This window comes from Oryctolagus cuniculus, chromosome 19 (genome assembly GCF_051225735.1).
Source record: "Oryctolagus cuniculus isolate XC-2025 breed Fujian yellow rabbit chromosome 19, ASM5122573v1, whole genome shotgun sequence".
Classification (NCBI taxonomy): domain Eukaryota; kingdom Metazoa; phylum Chordata; class Mammalia; order Lagomorpha; family Leporidae; genus Oryctolagus; species Oryctolagus cuniculus.
In genome coordinates this window covers 3,728,716-3,748,176 of record NC_142885.1, presented here as the reverse complement: position 1 = coordinate 3,748,176, position 19,461 = coordinate 3,728,716, and the positions used below count along the sequence as shown (strand labels likewise).

Genomic DNA, 19,461 nt, shown 5'->3' with positions numbered 1-19,461 from the left:
CTCCATGGCTCAGCAGGGCAGCCACAAAACAGGAGACACAGGGGCCACCACGGTGCTCCCACAGGAGTGAGGGGGTGCAGGGAGCTCTGCAGAGGGTGCAGGAGCTGGGCAGGTGTGTGAGGGGCGCCCAGCGTGGTGGGGACAGGTGAGCCTTGGGGCAGGTGGGTGAGGGGCGCCCAGCGTGGTGGGGACAGGTGAGCAGTGGGGCAGGTGGGTGAGGGGCGCCCAGCGTGGTGGGGACAGGTGAGCAGTGGGGCAGGTGTGTGAGGGGCACCCAGCGTGGTGGGGACAGGTGAGCCTTGGGGTGGTGGGTGAGGGGCACCCAGCATGGTGGGGACAGGTGAGCAGTGGGGCAGGTGTGTGAGAGGCACCCAGCGTGGTGGGGACAGGTGAGCAGTGGGGCAGGTGGGTGAGAGGCACCCAGCGTGGCGGGGACAGGTGAGCAGTGGGGCAGGTGGGTGAGGGGCACCCAGCGTGGCGGGGACAGGTGAGCCTTGGGGCAGGTGGGTGAGGGGCGCCCAGCGTGGTGGGGACAGGTGAGCAGTGGGGCAGGTGTGTGAGGGGCACCCAGCGTGGTGGGGACAGGTGAGCAGTGGGGCAGGTGTGTGAGGGGCGCCCAGCGTGGTGGGGACAGGTGAGCAGTGGGGCAGGTGGGTGAGAGGCACCCAGTGTGGCGGGGACAGGTGAGCAGTGGGGCAGGTGTGTGAGGGGCACCCAGCGTGGTGGGGACAGGTGAGCAGTGGGGCAGGTGTGTGAGGGGCACCCAGCATGGCGGGGACAGGTGAGCAGTGGGGCAGGTGTGTGAGGGGCACCCAGCGTGGTGGGGACAGGTGAGCAGTGGGGCAGGTGGGTGAGGGGCGCCCAGCGTGGCGGGGACAGGTGAGCCTTGGGGCAGGTGTGTGAGAGGCACCCAGCGTGGCGGGGACAGGTGAGCAGTGGGGCAGGTGGGTGAGGGGCACCCAGCGTGGCGGGGACAGGTGAGCAGTGGGGCAGGTGGGTGAGGGGCACCCAGCGTGGCGGGGACAGGTGAGCAGTGGGGCAGGTGGGTGAGAGGCGCCCAGCGTGGTGGGGACAGGTGAGCCTTGGGGCAGGTGGGTGAGGGGCGCCCAGCGTGGTGGGGACAGGTGAGCAGTGGGGCAGGTGTGTGAGGGGCGCCCAGCGTGGTGGGGACAGGTGAGCCTTGGGGCAGGTGGGTGAGGGGCGCCCAGCGTGGTGGGGACAGGTGAGCCTTGGGGCAGGTGTGTGAGGGGCGCCCAGCGTGGTGGGGACAGGTGAGCCTTGGGGCAGGTGGGTGAGGGGCGCCCAGCGTGGTGGGGACAGGTGAGCCTTGGGGCAGGTGTGTGAGGGGCGCCCAGCGTGGTGGGGACAGGTGAGCCTTGGGGCAGGTGGGTGAGGGGCGCCCAGCGTGGTGGGGACAGGTGAGCCTTGGGGCAGGTGGGTGAGGGGCGCCCAGCGTGGTGGGGACAGGTGAGCAGTGGGGCAGGTGTGTGAGGGGCGCCCAGCGTGGCGGGGACAGGTGAGCCTTGGGGCAGGTGGGTGAGGGGCGCCCAGCGTGGTGGGGACAGGTGAGCCTTGGGGCAGGTGTGTGAGGGGCGCCCAGCGTGGTGGGGACAGGTGAGCCTTGGGGCAGGTGGGTGAGGGGCGCCCAGCGTGGTGGGGACAGGTGAGCCTTGGGGCAGGTGGGTGAGGGGCGCCCGGCGTGGTGGGGACAGGTGAGCAGTGGGGCAGGTGTGTGAGGAGCGCCCAGCGTGGTGGGGACAGGTGAGCAGTGTCTTGGACTCCCCGAGTCGGAGGATCAGAAGCCCCTCCCTCTCCTGCCTGGGTCTCGGGGAACCAGTGCCGGGGGCGGGGCAGGGGCCTGTCAGTTACACAGCATCACGGGTCTGTTTCCCAATCTGTAAATGGGCAACCAGGCCCGCTGTGGCCATCGGACGCGTCTGTCCTGGGGGGACAAACGGGGCTGGGGATGGCCCTGCCCTCATGCCCGTCTGCTCCCCTCGCAGGCCTGCCCTGCATGTAGTAGGTCCTCGGGGAAGCCTCTCCTTGGCTGAAGTCGTGCAGGTGTCCCCCCCATCCCAGCACTGCCCCGAGCACCTCCGACCAGGACCCCAGGGGGCAGAGGACGCAGGGAGACCCGTGAGGAGGGGGAGCCAGGGTGGGACCCTGGACGCAGATGGGTGAGTGTGGGGAGGGGTCAGCTGCACCCCCTGCAGCTCCTGGGTGGGCTCCGGCCCGTCCTGCAGGGAACACCAGGCCATCCCAGGCCGCAGAGCCCTGGGCAGAACGGCGTGGCTCCGCCCGCAGCCCAGCGCCCCCCAGAGCAGGCTCGGGCTCCTCGGGGGCAGGGGGCCCCAGGCTGTCTGGCTCCCTTCGCCATCGGGGCAGGGGGCCAGCAGAGCTAGATTCTGGCCTGGGAGGAGGGAGTCCAGGCAAAGCCACTTCCCTGGTCAGCGCACCGGGGTCCTGGTCTGTGAGGCGGGCCCACGCGCCTCCTCTGGGCCCGTGAAGAGCCACGAGGGTGCTGGTCCTCGCCCATGTCCTGCCAGGCTGGGCAGGTGGCCCGCGTGGCGTGGTGGAACAGAAGCCAGGGGTCCCTCCTGGGCAGGGGGCTCTCCTCCAGGATGCATGTACGTCAGAACATGCGTGACCCCTCCCTGCCCTCCTCCCATTCCAGACCAGCTGCCAGGGTGCCCACGCCACGGGCTCCGGCAAAGCGTGCCCTCCGGCTCCACTCCTAAGCTACCTCCATCAGCAGCCGACACCCGAGGCCCCGGCCCAGCCCCGGCCCCCAGGACAGGGCAACGGGCAGCCCCTCGGCCCCCCGGCGAGGCACACCCCACGGGGGGCTGCGGGTGCACCATCACATCCCAGCATGCACTGGCTCTGCTGGGTTGCGGTGAGAGCAGAGGCAGCCACAGAACCCACCTCAGAGGAGCTGAACTCCCTGGGCGACCACAGCCCTCGGATCAGCGCCCATCACTCACGAGCCAGCAGCTGCCGCCGGCTCCGCGCCCCGGAAAGGCGTGCGGACAAACACGCGTGTGAGCCCCGCATTCACGCACTGAGCTACCCTCGCAGAGGGAGCCGAGAATCGCGTCTGCGGGAGGCGGCAGCCCCCCCCGGCCCCCACCCTCACCTCCGGGGCGCAGACGCTAATGGGTATCACGGGGGAGCCGGAGCCGCTTTGCCGACCCCCTTGCCGGCTGCTTGCCGCCCGTCCTAGTGGACAGAAACAACGGGGCTGGCCTCGCGGACCGCTTCTCTCCGTGGGAACACGGGGCCGATGTGCCAAGTGGCGTCAGGCAGCTCCAGCCTCGGTCCGCGGCCAGCTCGGCTGCCCCGGCTGCTCCTGCCCTGAGAAACCCTCGCCCCCCCCTCTGGCCACACGTGAGTCAGGCTCCCCACGGCAGCGAGGGCAAGACCAGCTCCTTCTAAGAACTGCGACTCCAGCCACCTGCGAGCCGCCGGCTCCCACAGACCCTCTGGCCCCACTGCCCGCCCCTCCTCCCACACCGCACGTGTGGCACGGCCCCAGGGACTTGGCATCTGCTGTGCCCTGTCCCAGGCCCCTCCCTCCCTGCACACCTGGGGTGCCAGGCTGCAGGTCGGAGCAGGGCTCCCATGGGGCAAAGTCAACCCTGCCAGCCTGGGTGAGCAACGCCATCGGCTCTGCTTTTCCAGAGCCCGTGCTGCCAACTCAGCCCCCCACGGCACTCCTCCCTCCCTGATCTTCACCTCGTGGGGTGAGGGGGGCAGACCAAGGCCCCGGGAGGGGAGGGGGCCGCCCGGTCACAGCACACTTCAGAGGCTCCCCGCCCAGGGCCTCCTGCCCATGCGCCCAGGTGCACCTGCTGCCTTAGACCCATTTAATAGGTGCAAAAAACAAGGCACGGCAGGTGCAGACCGGCTCCCAGGTCACGTGGCTGACGAGGGGCAGGGCAGGCCCCCAGGGGGACAGCAGCAGACCCGGGTATGCGGGTATGCGTGTACCTCGCCCGGAGCCCCAGCAACCCGGGGCGCTAGGGGATTCTGGGAGCACAGCTCCCCTGCCACCCCCGCAGCCAGCCCCAGGCCGAGCCGGCACCCAGCAACACTGCCCTCACTGAGATCAGCCCCGGGAACCGCTGAGCCCTTCCAGGTGGGCTCCCCAAGCCCAGCACCGCTGGCGCTCAGCACTCAGAACCCCCAAACTGCTGGGGGCCCCCCACAGGGCCCAGGCTCAGGAAACCAACCTTGAAGGCCCCCAGCCCTTGGGGCTTCCAGGGAAGGACACGGACAGGGGTCCTGCTGCCCATGTGGGGTGAGGCCAGCCGGCCAGCAGCTTGCTTACCGTGCGTTTGGCTTGTTCACTCCACAGCGCCTACTGTGCACCGGGCCAGCGGCCACAGCCCCTTCCCAGACCCCCAAGGCCAGCCGGGAGCCACGCCGGGTCCGCGTGTGGGTTTCTGTGTTGACAGAGCCACAGTCGCGAATGACTAAGGGATGCCCAAGACAGACCCTGCTGAAAATAAACTCGGATCTGTCGGGAAACAGCGGGAGCCCCGGCTCAGCTCCCGGGGCTCCCAGCCCAGGCCAGACCTTGCCGGACCCAAGACAGCACCCGCCCCTCTACCAGGGTCAGACCCACTGCTGCTCCAGACTCCAGACTCCACGTGCCGCTCCAAGAACACTCATGACCCGGCTGTTCCCGCACCAGCCTCTCCCTGAGACCGCCAAGCCTGGCCGGGAGCTGGCAGAGTGAGGCAGACCCTCAGGCCACGCTCACCGACGGCTGCCCATCAGGTCCCCAACTCACACCCCAGTGACCTCCTACCTGGACACTGCCCCCCACCCCGGGTCAGCCAAACACTGCCCACCCTGGAGGCCACAGCCCTCCTCCCCGGGTCCCCACCCAGAGCACAGCTCAGCAGGGACGCGAGCTGACAAGGGGACCCAGGGTAGTCCTGGCCAAGCGCTCGGATGCTGGGCCAGGCGCCGTGACTCAGTTTCTCCACGGTTCCTGCTAACGCCCGAGGGCTCAGGACCAGGGCTCAGGCACCATGGGACAAACCTGCAGGCAGGAGGTCAGGCACAGGCCCAGCCACGGCCACCCTGAGGCCTGCAGTCCAGCCCCGGCTCCACTGTGCTTGCTGTGTGACCTTGGGCACTGTGGGGTCCTCCCGGAAGGGGCATGCTGGCCGTGACCCCGCCCTGGACCCAGCAGGGCACACAGTAGGCCCTCAACCACTCTGCACGCTCAAGCAGCCAGGGCTGCCAAGCTGGTCCCCCCAGCTCGCACCCTGCACCCGGGACCCCTCCGCCAGGGGGCACAGAGGCACGGGGCAGGGGGCAGACGCAGGATCCCCAGTGGCCTCGGCGGCCCCTACCCCGTCCAGGATACCTGAGCACAACCGTGCAGTGTGCTGCTGCCTCCCCCTCCCCACGGCGGGGGCCGACACGGAGGACACCAAGGTCCTAGGTGGGAGAGACCCCCCCACTGCACACACACACACACACACACACACACACATCCCCGCCCAAGGCCGCTGACACTGGATATCCTGCTGGAGGGAACCGAATCTGTGACAAGGAACAGAGCGGGAAGGAAGGGCTGCAGATGACAAATGGACCCCGTGTCCGCGGCAACAGCACCACCCGCCCCAGGTTCACGCCCGGAAATTTACGGCCCGTCGCCGGCCGGGAGATCCGTCTCCTGCCTGTCACTCACGGCGGCTGCCCGGGGGGGCCAACGGCCCCGGCCGGGCACCTCAGCAATCTCCCAGCGCCGGGGCGTCTGGGATGCAGGGTCCCTGGAGGGGGGGGTCCGGGGGGGGGCTCTGACCCCTGGGCATCGGAGGAAGATTCCAGAGTGCCTGGAAAATCCCTGACACCCAGTGCCGTGTGTGTGCAGGACGACAGGCAGACAGCCCCGGGCACGGCCCCCATCCTACCCCGGGACTCGCGTCCCCCTGGCCCTCGGCCCCGGCTCACCAACCCCTCTGGGACAAGTGAGGCCAGCAGGACAGGCCCAAAGATTCCAACGTCAGAATCCAAGAGTCAAGGCTCCCCAGGGGCCTGGGCCACCTGTTTCTGGCTGGGGGGAGGGGACAGGGCAGGAACTGCCAGTCCCCAGCCCTGGTATGGGGGGTGGGGTGAGCCGCTGCCGGAGGCGTTTGCACAGCACTGAGTTTCCAGGGGAGGACTGGGGTGGGGCTGCAAGGGGCTCCCCTGCTCTGGCCCCTCCTTCTCCCCTTCTCTGGACCCCAAGGGAGTCAGGCTGCTGTATCATCCAGGAGAGAGGGCGAGGCTCCCAGGCCAGCAGAGTTCAGACCCCAGAGCCCGAGAGAGGCAGGCGCCAAAGTGCTGGGGGCCCCACCAGGCTCCACACCCTCGCAAATCCAGAGGGTGAGGGAGGGGAGCCCCTCCAAGCCCCTGGGCCACCTGGACATGCCCCTTGGTCTTGGTCGGAGGGGGCACCCCGGGGGCCTGGGACCTGCAAGTCTCCCCACGCCTGCCCAGGGACCCCGGGCGGAGAAGGGCAGGCAGAGCCAATCTGTGGCATTAAAAGGACAGAAGCCCCTCTCATGCCGTCTGCTCCCCGGGCTGGGGGTGGTTCTGGGAGGCAGCGCCAGAGACGAGCAGAACCATGGCTGTCCATCGGCTCCTCTCCTAGCCCTGCGTCCTTCCTGGAGCTCCCGAGAGCTCCTGCAAACCCCCAGCCCCACAGACAGACGAGAGGAGACCCCCACCACGCGTTCATGGTGCAGAAGACCCGCCCGACACACCTAGGTTTGGCTGGGAGCAGTTCACCCCGACCCCGGCCACTGAGCCTTCGCTCCGTGACATACCCGTTCTCCAGATGTGGACACTGAGGCTCGCAGCTGTCCCATGCACGACCCAAGGGCACCCAGCGATACCTGGATCTCAAACGCTGTCGCGCCACGTTGGGGGAGGGGAAAGGGGGCGAGGGGATCCCACCCTGAGCAGCTGACCCACGGATTTCCATGCATCCACTGCAGGCCTTTTGCCTTGGAGGCTGGTGCCGCCTGCCCGCCCCAGGAGGACGGCGGGGTCCGCGGTTGTGGGGGCTGGTGGAGGACACCCAGCAGAGCCCCTCGCCCAGGCCAGGCGGCTGACTCACCGGCACCGACTGAGGAACGCGCGCCTCCCGCGTGTGCGCCCGGAGACGCAGCGCTAGCAGGGACAGGGATGCCGCGTGGACAGGGGTCAGGGGCTCGGGGCCCAGGGGGCGTCCACCAGGGGCAGAGCCGCGGAGGGACGTCAGCGTCGGCCCCGGGGTGCGGGCGGCGGGGCGGGACCGTGAGCGGACGGCGCCTGGGGACGGCCAGTTCGGAAGCAGGGGCTGCGACCCCGGCCCCGGGTCTGCCCCGCTGGGCCAACGCCCGCTCCACCACCGCAAACTTGCTCCAAGTTTGCCCGCTGCGCTCGGATCGCGCGCCGGGCCAGGGCGCACGGAAGCGCAGGGCCTCACAGGGGCGCGAGGTGCGTGGCCGCCCGTGGAGAGCAGGGGTCGCACGCCCCCCGGGCTCCACGCCGCCGCCGCCGCCGCCGCCGCGGGAGCAGACTCTGCGGGCCCCGCGCTTACCTGCCCGGCCCGGCTCGGTCGCCGCTCGGGGCTGCGCCCGCCGCCGCCGCCACCGCCGTCCTGCAGCTCCAACTTCGCTCGGATTGAAATTCCTGCCCAGTTTCGCCCATCGATCCGCGCGCCGCCCCGCCCTCGCCCGCCGGGGGGGGGGGTCCGCACCGCCCCCTCGCTCCGCCCCGCCCCTCCCTCCCTCGCCGCCGCCCGCGCGCTCCCGCCCGCCCCCGGCTGCTCCGGCCCAGTCCCGCGCCGAGTCCCTCCCGCCCGCCCCGCTTCTTCCCGGCCCTGCGCGCCCCCAGCTCCTCGCCGCCGCGGGGCTGCGCCTCCCGCCCACCCGAGGGGGCTGGGGGCGGGGCGGCATTAAAACGCGCGGAGGGAGAGATCCTCGCGGCCCCTACCACCCACGTCTAAATGGTTGGGGAGGGGGCGCAACAGCTGTGCCCTGAATGAGCCGCCTCGACCCCCACCGCAGAACGCTAAGCCCCGGCGTCCTCGGAGCCGGAACTTCCCGCGCGTCCCGCCCGATCCCGGAGCCTGGGGAGGGCTGTACCCCCGCCGCCCCCGGCCACCGTTCACCCTGACCTGTGCGCCCAGCCCAGGGGCTCCGTCCGGGCGCACGCCCTGTGCAGCGGGGAAACTGAGGCAGCAGCGGCCGGGAGGGGAGCGCCAGGCCCTCCAGCCCGTCGGAAGCCAAGCCCGCGCTGAACCCCCAAGAGGGGGCCCTCCGCCCGGCTCGCTCCGGGCCCACGCCTCGGCCCCGCTCCTCTCGCCGCCCGCGCCCCCTCCCCGCTTCCTGTCCCCGCCCGCCTCTGACTCCCGGCCTCAGTACCCCCAGCACGCTCTGCGCTCCTCGCCAGCAGCTGGGCAATTCACCGAGCATACAAAAGACTCCGCTCAATTCAAAGGCAGCAAATCAAGATCAATCCTATCGTGTTTGGGGACGCGAGAGGAAACGGGAACTAGCGCCCACAGAAAGGCCCGGACCCCCTGGGCTCCAGGCCCCAGGAGCCAGGGCCACACCAGGCCCTCCACGAGTGCTGGTAGCCTCCTCAAGGCCTGCAGGGCGCCCGGATGCTGGGGTCGCCGTGTCCCCGGCAACTTGGGACAAGCATGGGGTGAGGGGTGCCAACGCACAGTGCACAGGGCGGACAGGGCACTGGGGACACCTGAGCCATGTCCCCAACACAGCCAGGCCCCAGGCCAACAGTAAGCCCTTGTTTAGCGACCAGACACTGCGGCTGGGCTGGGCCAGGCCTGGCCGGCGTGGGGTGCTGGGGGGTGGGGGTGCCCCCTTTCTTCCTTGCCCATCTAAGGCCTTTGGGCTCCTACTGGGGAGCAGCTAGTGAATGCCCAGTGCCCCCCCCGGCCGCTCTTGGCAGGCCCAGGAGAGCGACCTTTAGCTTCTGGCCTGGCCGGCCCTGCACGAGGAAGATCAGGGTCAGCCCCCACGGGTCAGCTGGCCAAGGGTGGGCGCTGGAGAGGCAGCGTCAGCTCCTTGCGCACCACCCCAGGAGGGAACACAGTGGGCGCTCCACGGGCACTGCCTGGGGGTACTGTGCTGAGAGCCATCCTGCTCACTTACGACCCCCAGTGGCCTCCCCAGATGCAGGGGGCCATGAGCCCCCTCCTGCGGTGTGACCAGCCCAGGCCGGATCTCAGAGCGCCCTTCACCCACACTGGGCTACATAGAGACAGGGACCCAAGGAGGGGCGCCGAATGGCTGGGGGTCCGGAGCCTGTGCGGAGCTGAGCCGGGCGCTGAGGGGCTCGGGGACTGGAGGCGGGGCCGGGACCTCGCAGCTGCACCCCTCACACCACCCCAGCGGAGGCTGCGCCCGCGGCTGCGCCCAGGGCCCCGGAGTCCCGGCCGGGTCGCCCCTCCCCCGAAGCCGCGCCGCCAGGCGGCCTGCGCCTAAGTCATTAACTCTGATCCGGAGACGCCACCGCCGCGGGGACATCTGTCAGGGACTGAGCTCCGCACTCGGCGACCCCAGACCCAGGGTGGGGGCGGGTGCCATGCCTCACTCTCGGGCGCTCTGAGAGCGGCTAGGAGGGTCTCGGGTCCCGGGGGTCCACTAGCAAGGGGGCGGGGCCGGGTCTGGCGACGCGGACTCCCCAGGCTGGTGGGGGGCTGGGCTCTGTCCCCCGCCCTCCCCATCGTGAAACCCACTCCCTCTCCGAGCTGGGGGTTGGGATGGGGGAACACGGTCCCCCGGGGTGCGCGCAGGCGACGCCGGCAGGGGAGACCCCACAGCACTGCCTACTGTGCGCGTGGCTGCGCCCCTAAACCCTTCCAGGAGTTTCGCGTGTCCCCTCCGTTCTGACCGCGGTCACCCCCTCCCGCCCCTCGGGAAGGAGGGCGCTGGGCTGCGGGGCGGGGGGAGTGGTGATGCGCGCCCCCGGGGGTTGGGCGCGCGCGAGGCGGCCAGGAGATCCCCGCTGGTCCCGGGCAGCCCGGGCCGGGGGGCCTCACACCCATTCCGCGAGGGGAACTCGGCGGGGATCCGTACTGTCTCACATGCGTCCGCCCGGCCCCTGACCGGGTGGCGACCGATCCACACCAGGCAGTTGGTGATGAGAAAAAGTTCGGGGGGGCGACACCCCTAGACCGAGGAAGACAGAGCGGGAGGACAGCAGGGGCCGGGAGGCAAGGGGTCTGCTCCGCCGGGGGCGGCTGGAGTCACGCACGCTAAGGACAGTGCCGAGCCTGGTCCTCCGGAACCGGGCAGCGGCAGGCAGAGCCCGGACCCGGGGCTGCAGGGGAGGGGGGCGGAGCGGGAGGCGAGTCGGGGTCCTGCCGACGCCCCCGCCTTGACGCGGGCGGCGCGGGGCGGGGCGCTGCCCCCTCGCGGGCTGTCTCCCCGCCGGGACTCGGTTGGGGGCATTCTCTGAGCCAACTTGGGGCGTCACGACCAGCCCAGTGCACGAAACGGCGAGACCGCCTCCGCCCAGCCCTCCTCTCGGTCCGGGCGTGTTCAGGAAAGTTTCGGGGTCCCCGCGGCGCCGCCTGGCCCGAGGGGTCCCGAGCCCCGGCCCCGGGGAGGGAAGTTTGTCCAGCTCCGCTCGGCTGCCGCGAACTTCGGGTACGCCCGCCTCCGAAGCGGGTGGGTGGGCAGGGGCGCCAGGGAGCCGTGGACCTGACGCGCCGCATCCAAAGCACCACGGACGTGGGGTACTCGGCCGCAGCGCGGGCGCCCAGGGCAGGGCGCGGGGACTGGGGCGACCCGGGCTGCAGGAGCCAGTGGGGACCCCCGGCCGCCCCCGCGGCCGCCCCAGGGCAGCTTTCGCGCCTCCGCCGGGGCGGGGACCCGGCGACTCCCCGGCTGCGACAGAAAGGACCCCCGCCTCCCTGCCCCAGGCAGACCCCTCCCCCGCAGGCCCGCTCCTACCTGGGCCGGGGTGCGGGCCCGGGGCTGGAGGCTCGGTCGCCGGCGAACGGCGCGCGCGTGCCCAGGTCCCCGGAGCGCGGCGGCGGCGGCGGCGGCGGCGGTGTCTTCCCCTCCTTCCTCCTCCTCTTCCTCCTCCGGGCTCGCTGGCTCCAGACAGACCTCCCCCCCCTCCCGCGCGGCCCGCCCCTCCCGGAGCCCTCCGGGCTGGACTCGGCCTGCGACGGGGAGCTGAGCGGAGCCGGCGAGCGCCGGGCTGCGGCGCTCACTGCGTCAAGAGCGGGGCGAGAGCGGGGCGGCGGCGGCGGCGGCGGCGGGGACCGCGCGATCCGAGCCCGGGGCCGGCCGGGCAGGCGGGGGAGCAGCGGCGCCGGCGACGCCGAGGGGCCGGGCGGCTCGGGCTCCCGCGCGGGCGCGGGCGCGGTAGCGGCGGCCGCGGCGGCGCCGAGGTGGCAGCGCATTCTTTCCGAGCGAGAGCGGAGGTTTCACGTAGGAGCCGCGCGGGGCGGGCTGGAGCAGGGGCGGGGGCCGCGTGGGGGCGGCCGCAGGGCCAGCGGCGGGCGACGGCCCCGCACGTCGGTGGACCGGGGGTGTCCCAAGGGGGCCGCTCGCGGGGAAGTTGGAGCGAGAGCGGGGCGGCGGCGGCGGGGGGGGGTGTAGATGAGAAGCCGGAGAGACAGCGTCGCCCGCGCCCTGCCGGTCCGCCCCGAGCGCCCCCAGGCCTCAGCGCTGCGACCCTTGGCGACGACGCGGGGCGGGGATGAGCGCGCGCGTGCCGACACGGCCGTGCGCACCCCAGGATCCGCGTGGAAGTTCACCCGAGTCAGACCCTGTGTGGGCACGCGCGAGGGGTGGCGCGGTAGACGCGTGTGGGGTGGTCCGGTCCCCGGGGACCTTGCCCTCCCCCAAGGTCGCCCACCCCTTCCGCCACCGCCTCGCGCGCGGTGGGGCGCGCGGGTCTGCCCGGCACCTTGGGATTCCCGGAAGGTTTGGGGTACACATTCTCCCACCACTGCCGTTTCTCCTTTCTTGGCCTCCCGAATCCCCGGGGGGGGCCGAAATCGCACCCGCAGCCTCGGAGCCATGTCTCCCAGGGCGGCTCCCACTCCCCACCGCCCCTACCCCAGCCTGCGGCTTTCGTGGTCGGTAAAAAAATCTAAATCCAGCTCAAGGGCGCCCTCGCCCGGCCACGAGCTGCGCGCCGTCTCCGGAGCTGTGGCAGCGGGGCTGGGGGAACCCAGGTCGCCGGCCCACACCGGGCGCGAGCCTCCGCCGCGCTGGGCCCGGCGACCCCGCACCCTCGCCTCCAAGCCGAGTGAGGCTGTCCGCCCGGCTGCGCGCGCCCCCAAAGGGGAGGGGGCTACTGCAGAGGGGTCCCCCCCCCCCGGGCATGCCTCCCGTGGGAGGTCCCCAGACAGGCTTCCGATGGCCGGGGAGGCTGCCGGGACAGCGGCTGGGGCTGGGCGCCGCGGCCTCTCCGCAGCAGGTAAACTCCGTCCCGCGTGCGGGGCGGCCTCCCGCGCCAGGCGATCCTCGCCCCTGACCCTGAGTTCCCGCGGGCTGTGGTGAGAGGCGGGGACCCGGCACAGAGCGCTAGGGATGGAGGACGCGCCACCACCTTCTCTGGGACCCGCGGACCGAAGCGGGGCGGGCAAGACCAGAGGCCTTCCAGGGAGCCCTCCCGTCCTGGAGTCCGTGCCCAGGGCCCTCAGACCTGGAGCCGGGCCTCGCGGCTATCCTGCCAGGCCCGGTGGCCTCCGGGAGGCCCGTCCTCACTTCCTGCTGGGCACCGCCCTCTGACCCCTGAATTTTGCCCCAGCTCCCTCTGCGGCTCTTCACGTGTTGGAACCCACCCCCTTTCTCCTGGGAGAGGCTGTGCCCCCCCCACCAAGTGGCCAGATATCCCTCCCCAGGACAGAGCCAGACCCCGGGGCAGACCCTAAGGGAGGAGATGAGAGGCAGGGGGAGGAGGTTGGAGCAGGCCCTCTGCGCCAGCCGCATCCCCCCTCCCCTTCCCGCCTCCCCCTCCCCCTGCTCATCTCCCCCTCCCGCCTTCCCCTCCCTCTCTCCCTCCCCCTCCCTCTTCTCCCCATCTCTCCTCCCCTCCAGCAGACACGTGTGCCCACAATGGACACGCTGTACCCACAGGGTGCACGCGTGTCTACACCCCAGCACCCCCCAACCCCCCAGGAGTCCTTGCGCCTGGAAGCTGGCTGCCCTGCTGCACACACCCGTGGGCCCCCACACGTCGGGGCCCTGCCATTGCGTCCACTCACAGTGACCCTCACAAGGGGCACACACACGGAGGGCACGCACACACAACGTGCAGAGAGCATGCGCACATGAGTACAAACACACAGCACACTGAGAGCACACACAGCGTGCACACGCACACGCGTGTTCCACCTGGCAGCCGTGCAGCCCGTCTCTCCTGAGGATGGCCAGCACTAAGAGCACACCTGGAGCCAGGGCTGGCGCCTCCCCTGGCCCCGGCCCCGGCCGCCTCTCTGATGGGCGTCAGCTGTGCCTGCAGCCTCACTCTGGCCTGGCAGCGGCCCCGCCGGGGAGGGGGCTGGCGCCCTAACCGGGTCAGACCAACGCCCCACTTAGGAAAACCAACCAACCCTGCATGCTCTTTGGGGGGGGCCTGGGGCTGCCACCTGCGTCAGGTGCTTGGAAGCCCCTCCCTCCACCCAACCCGCCTGTGCCTGCGCCACCTGGGTGCCTCAGCGGCCATGGCCAAGCCTGCTGGGTGGGCTCCTGGACTCACTGGGGGTCCCAGAGCCCCCCTGACAGTGGGGGCAGGGGTGGCCCCTGGTCCTGTGTCCAGCAAGGTCGACCTGCAGGACCCCAGGGGCTGGGACCCGTGTACAGGCTCCCCACGCCCACCCTGAGGAAACAGCACCTGCACAGGAATGGTGGCCACCTCCCTCCGCCCGCCCGCCCCCAGTGGCAGCAGTGGACAGCCAGAGCCCCAGAGCCCCAGAGCTATGCAGGAGACACGGGGCCCCCATCAGCCCAGAGAGCCGACCTCCCCACATGTAAGAGCTCTTGCAAATCAATACGGGGAACAGCAGGAAGATTAAAATCCCTGCCTCACCAAAGGTTAAAGGGCAGAGGGCAAAGTTTTCTGACCCACCCAGCGCTGTGGGGCCAGGACACAGACGGGGGCACAGCTGCAGGTGCCATGCCCGAGCGCCCAGCACCTGCTGCCAGAAGTGTGTCCTCCGGACGACGCATGACTGTGGGCAGCACGTGTGGTGTGCCCGGGGGCGGCCGCACGCCTGCTACTGGCCCAGTCCACCTGGGGAGGCTGCTCCCCATCTCCAAGGCCCTCTTTCCTGGAACAAGGCCGCTGTGTGGGCCTCCCCCTCCCCCTCTCCTCCTGCCCCTCCCTCCCCCTCCTATTCCTCCCTCCCTCCCTCAGACCTGTGGGCCAAGCAAGGACGGCAGAACACCGTGTGTCCACCGTGACCAGGAGACCGGGAACCGGGGCAGCAGCAGGTGCCGCCTGCTGGGGCTTGGCGTTATAGAATATAGAACCCAGAGTCCACGGGAGTGCGGTTCCTGGGACTCTGCCGGGTGTGGTTCCGTGTGCTGACCAATGTCCACGTCAGCCGTGGCCCCGATGACAACACCAGACATCCCCATCGCCCAGACAGGTTCGCACGAGCTATCGCCCTACTATAAACTTGGAGGTCAAAACGAGATGAAAAATGACTTCCTCGCCGTCTCCCCAGGGCATGGAGACTCAAGTCCATGGGGCAGCCGTGACGAGCCTGTGCCGACCCTGGGGGTGGGCAGGACCCCGGGGCTCACTTTCTGTCCGTGGCACCAGAGGCACGGTGCACAGCTGGCCGGTGCTCAGTGCGTCCCCACAGCTGGGTGTCGGCCACCACTTCCACGTCCAGACGTCCATGCACCTCCTCCAGCCACTTGCCACTCCCAACACCCACCCGTGGGCACCCACCGATTCCGTCCTTGTGTTTATTTGGTTATTTGAAAGGTACAGTTAGAGAGAGAGAGAGGGAGAGAGAGATCTTCCACATGCTGGTTCACTCCCTGAATGGCCACAATGGCCGTGGCTGCACCAGGCCAAAGCCAGGAGCTTCCTCCGGGTCTCCCACGCAGGTGCAGGGGCCCAGGCACTTGGGCCATCTCCTCTGCTTTCCCAGGCCACAGCAAGGAGCTGGATCGGAAGTGGAGCAGTCGGGCTCTGTTCCTGCTCCGGCGGATTCTCCCGGTGTTTCCCAGGTGTGGACTCCCATGGCGTGTGTCTTCAGTACCGCTGACCACACGGCTCACACCGTTGGTGTCGCCCAGTGTCCCCGGTGGCATGGGCAGACCTCGCTCCATCAGCCATCCCACGTGTGGGGCACACCTTGCAACCGCTGCTGCCCAGGACGGCCACGTGCCCACGCCCTCCCGTCTCCTGGGCCGCCCTCGTCCACGTGGCTCCGGGCTTCCTGCTTTGAGAAGCCCACACGTTCTGCCGCTCATGCGGCCTTCCACTCGCCCGCTGGCCGCGTGGGGGGTTCCGGTGCCCCCACCCTGGCGGGTGCGGTCACGGCCGTGCTGTCTGTGGAAAGGTGGCCCCTCCCCCGTCGTCACCCGCACCCTTGCTGGACATCCACCAACTGCGGGGTTGTGCCGCCGTTGAAGCTCCCACTGTGCGCACTGCTGCCGCACGTCCCCCTCTTGGGTTCACTGTTCGTCCTGTCAGGACCGAGCGGGGGGCGGAGAAGCACCCCCGGTCACGCCCCACAGACTTGGCCACTGCGCCCCGGTTCTAGAAATTTCCAGGCATGCAGCAAGCAGACAGAACTGCGCGCCGGGATCCCGCGATTGGCCCGAAACCCGTCCCTGCCTCCTGCGCTGTGCCTCGGCGCGTCCGGGATTGAGCTCAACCCGACGGTCACTCCTGGAGACCCAGCCTGTCCCGGAGGCACGCGGGATTCTCAGCCTGAGATCGGGGGGCCCACGGTGGGGGTGGGGGCGGCACCGTCAGCAGCCACCCGCGTGCCCTCTTGCCCGTGGGACGGAGGCGGCTTCGGGCTGTGTCCGTCTCCAGTGCTCACCGCGGGCCCTTGGGGCCAACCCCGTCACATCCGCACACAGTCCGTGCTCGGGGGCCGCACCTCCCAGCCGGTACTGCGCTCAGCAGGAGCTGGGGTGGGCTCAGGGGGCGGGTCCAGCATGGTGCTAATCTGAGCTCACACGTGTATGTTGCATGTGCACATACGTGTGTGCTCATGCCCTGTGCATGTGTGTATGCATGTACGTGTCTGGTGTACTGCGTGCATCAGATGTGTGCACATGTGTGCATGTGTGTACATGTGCCTTTGCACACCCATGAATGTGTATGTGGGGACGTGTGTGCATGAATGTGTGTGAGCACATATGTGTGCTTGTGCTGTGTGGGCGTGTGTCACATGTATGCGCATACATATGTCCTGTGCATGTGTCCCATTGAGTGTGTTTGCACAGGCATGTGTGCTCGTGTGCCTTGTGCACACCTGTGCATGACTGTATGTGGGGGTGTGTGTGCATGCGTGTGCGAGAGCACATGTGTGTGCGTGTGTGAGCATCCATCCACCCTACTTCCTTCCACTCAGGGCAGGGCCGGGGGTGGGGGGAGGCTGAGGGAGTTGCCTCCACCCCTGCGCTCCGTGGAGGCAGCCGGCGCAGGCCGGTTCGAGCCGCAGGTCTCCCCAGCCGGCCTGCGTGTGGCCACGAAGCACACACACGGCGCCCCACACTGGGGGCCGACCCCCCCACTTCTGTCCTCTCCTGCTCCCAGTGTCCCAAGAGACCTTGACGACCTCAGCCCCTCTGTAAAACCCCTGCCACTCAGGGGCACGTCGGGGGTCCTGCCGTCGGGGGCACCCATGCAGTCCTCACGCTGCTTACCTCAGCAACCCCAAAGCCTCGTTAATGACGTTCATCTCACGATGAGCAGGCTGAGGCCCTGGGACGCCAAACCCAGCCTGGGCGCCGGGGCTGCAAATGCCGAGGAGGAGCTGAATTCTGTCGCAGGCATCCAGGGTGGCTTCCTGGAGGAGGTGGCCTTTGGCTTGGGCACTGTCGCTTGGGGTGGAGAAGCACTGACAGCCAGGTTTCCGGGCCATCGCGCCCCAGTCTTGGGCAAGGCAGGGCCCTGCTCAGCGCTCCAGCGCTCAGTCTGCCCAACTCCCCCACCTACTCCCTCACCTCCAAGTTCTCTCACTGGATGGCTGGGCCTCAGCCTTGGTGGTGTGTGGCCCCCCAGCCTGTCCGTCTCACAGGGACACGCCCCCAGCCTGTGCCCCCTCAATTCCCCGCAGAGGCTTGGTGTGCTTGGAGCCGCGACCCTGCCTGCACCCCCGCCCCTGGGGGCCGCACTGCCGCCTCCACTGTGCGTCCCCTCCCCAGGGGGAGTGGGCCGCCCCCCGGGGCCACAGTGGCTCTGAATGGGGGTCCAGGGGTCTGGGTGACCACGAGATGCCTGGATGCAGCCATGCCTGAGGCAGCCCTGGAGAAGGAGGGAAGAGGAGGGGGCGTGGCCGGGGGCCGGGGGCCTCCCCCTGCTGCCCCACAGCAGCACACCCCCGAGAACCCCCCCCCCCCGTGCTCCCTGCTCGCCCCTGGACGCACGCCCGTTCCTGGCCCCGCCGGCTCCTCCCGCCCCTCTGTCCTTCGGGCTCAGCTGGGGTCCCGAGCCGCGCTGGGGGCCGGGTGGGGCCCTGCCACCTGGGTTCTCCTCGCCCTGTTTCTCTGATCTGCGGTCTCAGGACACTGAACCTACGTGGCTGGGGCCCAGCCGGCCAGGAACAGGGCTGGGCAGGCGGTCAGGGACCAGGCAGCCTTGACAGAGAAGGGGCCGGGGCACTGGACAGCCCAGCTTCTGCCCCTCCCCTCCCCTCCCCAGAGGGCCCGTGCTGCCCTGCGGCAGGAGGATCACTCACCCCAAGCCCCCCCCAAAGGAAACCCGGGTCCCTCCATCAGGGGCTCGGGACAAGGGGGCCAGGCAGTCTCCCCTCACAGCCACACGGGTCGGCGTGGGCGCCCCTGCAGGGCAGGCCCCCAGCTGGGGGCAGGACCTCAGGTCCCAGGCCCACTCCGGGACGGCCCCTCCCAGGGGCTGCAGCCAGCACAGTGGCCGTGCCTCACCGAGCGCTGGGGCAGAGGGCAAACACAAAGCCCACCCTGGTGACGCGGCTCCCTCTGTGGCGGGTGCCGGACTGCTTGGTTTCTTCCAGCAGCAGGGAGCTCACTGCCAGGAACCACCCGAGGGAGGGTCCGCCCCCTTTCATGCATCCCCCTGCCAAGGCCCCCACTCCCCTGCGACTTCTCCAGGCACCCCACTATGCAATCTCCCCACTGCCCAAGCACACGGCCCCTCCACAGGGTGCTCCTTCCCGCTGCAGGCCCACACCGCCGCCCGCTGTGACCCTAGCTGACCCTGGACACTCAGCCGGGGCAGGGCGGGGGATAACCGGGGAGGGGGGCTCCCTAGGGGCAGCACAGTGTCCCCAGTGTCCCTGCGGCAGGCAGAGCCCAGGGTGGGACTGTGAGTGCACAGGGCCCTACGGGGGCACGGGGCGGGGGGAGTGAGGTCCCTAAGGGGCCCGGCTCTGATCTCACAGGGTCCTCATGGGACAGACGCCCGCAGGTCCAGGACAGAGGCTGCGCGAGGGAGCAGCCTGGGACCCCCGGGCCGGGCACCCCAGCCCCAGAATGCAAAGGAGAAGCGCCTGCCGGCTGAGCCCACTGTGCTACGTCGCTGCACAGGGCGGGGTCTTCCTGACTCTGCTCCGAGGGGCCTGGGCTCAAGGCCCCAGGGGTCCATGTAGTACACAGTCAGGGGCTTGCCTGCCGCCGGCCAGGAGAACCTGTGCCTTGCATCCCGGCTTCGCACCAAAGCTTGGATGTCAGGAGCCTCACCCAGGGTGGGGGCCCCCCACCAGCCTACCCGAGGAGGCGGGTCCCGCTCACGCCACATGCTGTCCCGAGGGGGCTTGCAGGACCACGTCACCCCTGGGCAGAACCAGAGGCCACGACCACGGCCTTGTCCACTCTGCCCAGCGACAGCAGGCGCCAGCCCCCGGGCGCGGAGTGTGGGATCCAGGTCTGTGGGCCCCCAGGGACTCCCTGCGAAAGTGGGGAGTGCTGTGCCCCAGTCCACACTCAGCCGCTGCATCTGGGGGGTCTCTGGGCCCCGAGGCTCCCCCTGCCGAGGGCTGGGCTGCGTCGACACCAGGGTCCTGCTGTACCCCCAGCCCGGGCAGGGGTCCCAAGGCCTCGCTGTGCTGCTCCTGTACCTGCCCCCTCTCCCACCCACCTCCCCCTTCCTCCTCGCCACCTGGCCTGATACCCCAGGGACCCCAAAGGAAGCGGGGAGCAGCACGCTGAGCCCCAGGAAGCGCCGGGGCCACGGTGCCTCTGACAGGCCCGAGCCAGCAGCCAACGGCAGCCCAGGGAGCGGTAATTAATAGGAATGGGCGGTGATGGCCCA

The 19,461-nt window shown here is 70.2% G+C and overlaps 1 protein-coding gene across 3 annotated transcripts in view; it reads right to left on the bottom strand.

The window, feature by feature from the left end:
- The window catches only part of ELFN1 (extracellular leucine rich repeat and fibronectin type III domain containing 1), a 74,398-nt gene that overhangs the window by 29,964 nt on the left and 24,973 nt on the right, over nucleotides 1-19,461 (bottom strand). Inside the window, exon 1 of one of the 3 annotated variants that reach the window (XM_051830561.3) lies at nucleotides 10,971-11,531. The exons of 1 other annotated variant lie outside the window; for it this stretch is intronic. The gene's annotated coding sequence lies outside the window, so the exon portion shown is untranslated. Of the gene's footprint in view, nucleotides 1-7,585; nucleotides 7,710-10,970; nucleotides 11,532-19,461 lie in introns of those variants that run through there. One more of the 3 variants, XM_089320888.1, reaches the window with a different exon arrangement.